This window comes from Protomyctophum parallelum, assembly GCF_964188405.1.
Source record: "Protomyctophum parallelum genome assembly, chromosome: 22".
Classification (NCBI taxonomy): Eukaryota; Metazoa; Chordata; class Actinopteri; order Myctophiformes; family Myctophidae; genus Protomyctophum; species Protomyctophum parallelum.
In genome coordinates, this window is record NC_139714.1 from 32,091,523 (window position 1) to 32,099,022 (window position 7,500).

Genomic DNA, 7,500 nt, shown 5'->3' on the forward strand with positions numbered 1-7,500 from the left:
GGCCGAGATTAGCTGCTCACGGACACACGGACGGACGGACGGACGGACGGACGGACACACACACGGACGGACGGAGTGCAAAACATACTCTCCCCACATGCCTTCGGCCTGGTGGAGACAACAACATGCTTTTAGCCAAACGGAACTTTTTCTTTGAAGCTAGATCTATAAAGAATAGGGTTGGGAGACTTGGGACTTCATTAAAAAAACATCTAATTAATTGGAGTATTTGTGATGAATTCATCTCAATTAATCACATTTTAATCGCATATCAATAGGCCTATTTGACCTGAGCAGTGAGCTTTTTTTCTACATAAGCATAGGCAATAAAACAAGTAGTAATAATAATAGTGATGATATTATTTATATAAAGCTTCTCTGAGTACTTCTCTGAGATAGCAATATTCCAGAGGTGGGTTTGAATTTATAGGTGGTGGCCTTTACTCTAAGGTGGTGGCATGTCTGAGTTTTGGGAAGTGCATCGCTTTGACAGGTCTGCCTGCTGTGGACAGTGAAACCCTGACCATTAAACACGGGCAGACGCAACGAACGATACAGCCTATCATTCATTGTTAAAGCTACAAATGATATTCCTATTCGTCTTTGTGTCTGCCCGTGTAAACGCAGCAGCGAGTGTGATGGGGTTGGGGAAGGGGAACGGATGGAAAGTACATAGTGAAACTAACGTACGTTGGAAGCTGCTGATATCACGTTGCTTGTGCCCGTGGATGGGAAATAAGACATAAAAGGCTATGGAAGCGTGGATGAAAGGCAAAGCACAGATGTGTGCAATAAAGTTGTGTCGGATCTGCCTGTGGATTCCGTCTGCCGCAGTGCGCGTGTGTTCTGATCTGTCAACTGCTGTGTTGTGAGTCTGTCACTGGCTGCTGGACTGCATCCACGTCAGTTCCCAGACTTGTGGTTCACAGTTTATTGTGCGACGGACAAACAGAAGGCTTAGGAGGGGCGGGGTGCACGCAGGTGTGTCCATGCAACAGGTGGGTTCCAGATGCAGGGAAGCGCACGCACGCACGGGTCGCACACATACACACCCCTTTCGTTGTTTGCCCAGGCGATTATGTCTGTCTACCTCCTCAACTCCAGCCAATCACCGCCCAGTTATGAGTCAATGGCAGTGAAAACATGTGGTGTCTTTGTCTGTGTGTGTGTGTGTGTGTGTGTGTGTGTGTGTGTGTGCGTGCGTGTGTGTGGGAAAGAGACAGAGCGTTTCACCGCAGCATTTACTTTGCATAAATGTCCCTTAATGGAAATGTACAACAATTCTCTACAGAATGCCATAGAGCAGCTAATTAGATTTATTCCTCAGAGGAGAGGAGAGGAGAGGAGAGGGGGGAGGAGGGAGAGGAGAGGAGAGGGGGGAGGAGGAAGAGAAGAGAAGAGAAGAGAAGAGAAGAGAAGAGAAGAGAAGAGAAGAGAAGAGAAGAGAAGAGAAGAGAAGAGAAGAGAAGAGAAGAGAAGAGAAGAGAAGAGAAGAGAAGAGAAGAGATCTTACTGTTCAGTGTTTAGGCCTGGCTTCTGATGACATTCACTGCTTCACTGGTCTGTCCTCACCTGAACAAACAGAGAAACACAGATTACAACAATTTCATTATTTAATATGTTTTTTATGTTTATATAAATGTTTCTATGTCAGTCGTTCTCAAACATTTTCATGTCAAGGAATTGGCATATTGGCAAATAATTGGCTGCCGACCCTCATCTGAAAATATGTTGTTCCAGGGACCCCCCCCCAGAAGCAAAGATTCTTTCAGAACGAAAATGTTCGCTCTGGAAGTATATTCAAAGATTTGTGCCACATTTTCACGATAAAAAAAAAAGAAGCAGATCTACAAGCAGAAGCTAAAGTATAACCTAATGCTTAAAACACCAAAAGGGGTTCCCGTCCTGAATGGGATATTATGTTTTTTTATGTTTATATAAAACGTTTATTTTGTTTTGAGAAGAGAAGATGAACATGATTGAGCATTAATGATAACATAAACGGATGACGGAAGCCATCGCAGGACAAACTGATGAGAGAAGGGGAGGGCTAACGTAAACAGGAAGAGCTGAGAGACAAAACAGAACAAAGTGATGCCACAGTTATTTCCGTTGTCACGTTGTCAGTGGCTGAGGGCCACTGTGAATGTCACGTTGTCAGTGGCTGAGGGCCACTGTGAATGTCACGTTGTCAGTGGCTGAGTGAGGGCCACTGTGAATGTCACGTTGTCAGTGGCTGAGGGCCACTGTGAATGTCACGTTGTCAGTGGCTGAGTGAGGGCCACTGTGAATGTCACGTTGTCAGTGGCTGAGGGGCCACTGTGAATGTCACGTTGTCACGTTGTCAGTGGCTGAGGGCCTCTGTGAATGTCACGTCGTCAGTGGCTGAGGGGCCACTGTGAATGTCACGTTGTCACGTTGTCAGTGGCTGAGGGCCACTGTGAATGTCACGTTGTCAGTGGCTGAGGGCCACTGTGAATGTCACGTTGTCAGTGGCTGAGGGGCCACTGTGAATGTCACGTTGTCACGTTGTCAGTGGCTGAGGGCCACTGTGAATGTCACGTTGTCAGTGGCTGAGGGCCACTGTGAATGTCACGTTGTCAGTGGCTGAGGGGCCACTGTGAATGTCACGTTGTCAGTGGCTGAGGGCCACTGTGAATGTCACGTTGTCAGTGGCTGAGGGCCACTGTGAATGTCACGTTGTCAGTGGCTGAGGGCCACTGTGAATGTCACGTTGTCAGTGGCTGAGGGCCTCCGTGAATGTCACGTTGTCATTGGCTGAGGGCCACAGTGAATGTCACGTTGTCAGTGGCTGAGGGGCCACTGTGAATGTCACGTTGTCAGTGGCTGAGGGCCACTGTGAATGTCACGTTGTCAGTGGCTGAGGGCCACTGTGAATGTCACGTTGTCAGTGGCTGAGGGCCACTGTGAATGTCACGTTGTCAGTGGCTGAGGGCCACTGTGAATGTCACGTTGTCAGTGGCTGAGGGCCACTGTGAATGTCACGTTGTCAGTGGCTGAGGGCCTCTGTGAATGTCACGTTGTCAGTGGCTGAGGGGGGACACTGTGAATGTCACGTTGTCAGTGGCTGAGGGCCTCTGTGAATGTCACGTTGTCAGTGGCTGAGGGCCTCTGTGAATGTCACGTTGTCAGTGGCTGATCGAGGGCCACTGTGAATGTCACGTTGTCAGTGGCTGAGGGCCACTGTGGATGTCACGTTGTCAGTGGCTGAGGGCCACTGTGAATGTCACGTTGTCAGTGGCTGAGGGCCACTGTGAATGTCACGTTGTCAGTGGCTGAGGGCCACTGTGAATGTCACATTGTCAGTGGCTGAGGGGCCACTGTGAATGTCACGTTGTCAGTGGCTGAGGGCCACTGTGAATGTCACGTTGTCAGTGGCTGAGGGCCACTGTGAATGTCACGTTGTCAGTGGCTGAGGGGCCACTGTGAATGTCACGTTGTCAGTGGCTGAGGGGCCACTGTGAATGTCACGTTGTCAGTGGCTGAGGGGCACTGTGAATGTCACGTTGTCAGTGGCTGAGGGGCCACTGTGAATGTCACGTTGTCAGTGGCTGAGGGCCACTGTGAATGTCACGTTGTCAGTGGCTGAGGGCCACTGTGAATGTCACGTTGTCAGTGGCTGAGGGCCACTGTGAATGTCACGTTGTCAGTGGCTGAGGGGCACTGTGAATGTCACGTTGTCAGTGGCTGAGGGGCCACTGTGAATGTCACGTTGTCACGTTGTCAGTGGCTGAGGGCCACTGTGAATGTCACGTTGTCAGTGGCTGAGGGGCCACTGTGAATATCACGTTGTCAGTGGCTGAGGGCCACTGTGAATGTCACGTTGTCAGTGGCTGAGGGGCCACTGTGAATGTCACGTTGTCAGTGGCTGAGGGCCACAGTGGATGTCACGTTGTCAGTGGCTGAGGGCCACTGTGAATGTCACGTTGTCAGTGGCTGAGGGGCCACTGTGAATGTCACGTTGTCAGTGGCTGAGGGCCACTGTGAATGTCACGTTGTCAGTGGCTGAGGGCCACTGTGAATGTCACGTTGTCAGTGGCTGAGGGCCACTGTGAATGTCACGTTGTCAGTGGCTGAGGGCCTCTGTGAATGTCACGTTGTCAGTGGCTGAGGGCCACTGTGAATGTCACGTTGTCAGTGGCTGAGGGCCACTGTGAATGTCCTCGACTAAAACTAGGACGAAAAAGACGTTCGTTCACTACCTTTTTTCACGGACGAAAACCAAATGAAAACTAAATAAAAAAGAATCTACGATGTCTAAAAAACTAAGACTAAATATATTGACAATTTTGTCAACAAATAAAAACTAGACTCAAATGTTAGGGAGGGACTATAGTGGAGTACAGATCCAGTAGAACTAGAAGATAACTCATTTTATATTTGGTTTGCGCTCGGGTGTTTGCGCTCTGAAAATAGCAGATCTACAAGCTTGTAGATCAGCTATTTTCAGCATGCAACCACGTGTAAAATCAGTCATTAACCCATTCTGACCTGAGATCAGATTCATTACGAGGTTTCCACTGGACACACACTGGTCTGATTAACCCATTCTGACCTGAGATCAGATTCATACGAGGTTTCTGCCGGACACACACTGGTCTGATTAACCCATTCTGACCTGAGATCAGATTCTAAAAATGTCAGTCGCTCTTCGATTTTTCAAAAATAGCAGACCTACAAGCTCGTATCGCGCCACTCGGTGGCGCGATATGAGCTTGTAGATCTGCTATTTTTCAATAGCTAAAGCATAACATGATGCTGATGAGACATGGACACTGTACAGTGAAGTCAGTGCTGCTGTACTGTACGTGGGGCCGAGACATGGACACTGTACAGTGAAGTCAGTGCTGCTGTACTGTACGTGGGGCCGAGACATGGACACTGTACAGTGAAGTCAGTGCTGCTGTACTGTACGTTAGGGCGGAGACATGGACACTGTACAGTGAAGTCAGTGCTGCTGTACTGTACGTGGGGCCGAGACATGGACACTGTACAGTGAAGTCAGTGCTGTACTGTACGTTAGGGCGGAGACATGGACACTGTACAGTGAAGTCAGTGCTGCTGTACTGTACGTGGGGCCGAGACATGGACACTGTACAGTGAAGTCAGTGCTGTACTGTACGTTAGGGCCGAGACATGGACACTCTACAGTGAAGTCAGTGCTGCTGTACTGTATGTTAGGGCGGAGACATGGACACTGTACAGTGAAGTCAGTGCTGCTGTACTGTACGTTAGGGCGGAGACATGGACACTGTACAGTGAAGTCAGTGCTGCTGTACTGTACGTGGGGCCGAGACATGGACACTGTACAGTGAAGTCAGTGCTGCTGTACTGTACGTGGGGCCGAGACATGGACACTCTACAGTGAAGTCAGTGCTGCTGTACTGTACGTGGGGCCGAGACATGGACACTGTACAGTGAAGTCAGTGCTGCTGTACTGTACGTTGGGCCGAGACATGGACACTCTACAGTGAAGTCAGTGCTGTACTGTACGTGGGGCCGAGACATGGACACTGTACAGTGAAGTCAGTGCTGCTGTACTGTACGTTGGGCCGAGACATGGACACTCTACAGTGAAGTCAGTGCTGCTGTACTGTACGTGGGGCCGAGACATGGACACTCTACAGTGAAGTCAGTGCTGCTGTACTGTACGGCCGAGACATGGACACTGTACAGTGAAGTCAGTGCTGTACTGTACGTTGGGCCGAGACATGGACACTGTACAGTGAAGTCAGTGCTGCTGTACTGTACGTGGGGCCGAGACATGGACACTGTACAGTGAAGTCAGTGCTGTACTGTACGTTAGGGCCGAGACATGGACACTCTACAGTGAAGTCAGTGCTGCTGTACTGTACGTTAGGGCCGAGACATGGACACTGTACAGTGAAGTCAGTGCTGCTGTACTGTATGTTAGGGCCGAGACATGGACACTGTACAGTGAAGTCAGTGCTGCTGTACTGTACGTTAGGGCCGAGACATGGACACTGTACAGTGAAGTCAGTGCTGCTGTACTGTACGTGGGGCCGAGACATGGACACTGTACAGTGAAGTCAGTGCTGCTGTACTGTACGTGGGGCCGAGACATGGACACTGTACAGTGAAGTCAGTGCTGCTGTACTGTACGTTAGGGCCGAGACATGGACACTCTACAGTGAAGTCAGTGCTGCTGTACTGTACGTGGGGCAGAGACATGATCACTCTACAGTGAAGTCAGTGCTGCTGTACTGTACGTTAGGGCGGAGACATGGACACTGTACAGTGAAGTCAGTGCTGCTGTACTGTACGTGGGGCCGAGACATGGACACTGTACAGTGAAGTCAGTGCTGCTGTACTGTACGTTAGGGCGGAGACATGGACACTGTACAGTGAAGTCAGTGCTGCTGTACTGTACGTGGGGCCGAGACATGGACACTCTACAGTGAAGTCAGTGCTGCTGTACTGTACGTTAGGGCGGAGACATGGACACTCTACAGTGAAGTCAGTGCTGCTGTACTGTACGTGGGGCCGAGACATGGACACTCTACAGTGAAGTCAGTGCTGCTGTACTGTACGGCCGAGACATGGACACTGTACAGTGAAGTCAGTGCTGTACTGTACGTTGGGCCGAGACATGGACACTGTACAGTGAAGTCAGTGCTGCTGTACTGTACGTGGGGCCGAGACATGGACACTGTACAGTGAAGTCAGTGCTGTACTGTACGTTAGGGCCGAGACATGGACACTCTACAGTGAAGTCAGTGCTGCTGTACTGTACGTTAGGGCCGAGACATGGACACTGTACAGTGAAGTCAGTGCTGCTGTACTGTACGTTAGGGCCGAGACATGGACACTGTACAGTGAAGTCAGTGCTGCTGTACTGTACGGCCGAGACATGGACACTGTACAGTGAAGTCAGTGCTGCTGTACTGTACGGCCGAGACATGGACACTGTACAGTGAAGTCAGTGCTGCTGTACTGTACGGCCGAGACATGGACACTGTACAGTGAAGTCAGTGCTGCTGTACTGTACGGCCGAGACATGGACACTGTACAGTGAAGTCAGTGCTGCTGTACGTGGGGCCGAGACAGGGATGGAAAAGAGGTGCACCAACTACGTAGTCGCAATGCGGCGCGACAGCGGAGCTTCCACCTCTGCAGAGCTCAAGACCCCTGACGCTAGGCTAGGCAGGAGCCAGGAGGGAGTGGAGGGCAGCCATTCAGGACAGTCCCCGAGTTGGTGTTGGCTAGACCGCACTCTCTCCACACTCTCTCATTGCAAAGCTCAAAAACGCACTTTTTAATGAATAAAACTCCTCTGGCTCTGACTGCTTCTCACTCACACTGACAGACAGACAGACTCGCACAGACACAGAGGCAAGCACAAAGAGCAAGTTTTCTTGAGACAACTTGTTGTGATTTGACATAAAATTTAATTGAATTATAGCCATATAAAATGCTGCAATTTGTAAAAGATGGCTAAATATGACTCCTATAACGTCG

General features: G+C 50.0%; 1 protein-coding gene across 1 annotated transcript in view; it reads right to left on the reverse strand.

Moving 5' to 3' along the window:
* Positions 1-7,500, reverse strand: part of LOC310853693 (plexin-B2-like) — a 280,087-nt gene that overhangs the window by 131,010 nt on the left and 141,577 nt on the right. The window contains 1 exon segment of the mRNA XM_083758088.1: positions 1,514-1,572. The gene's annotated coding sequence lies outside the window, so the exon portion shown is untranslated.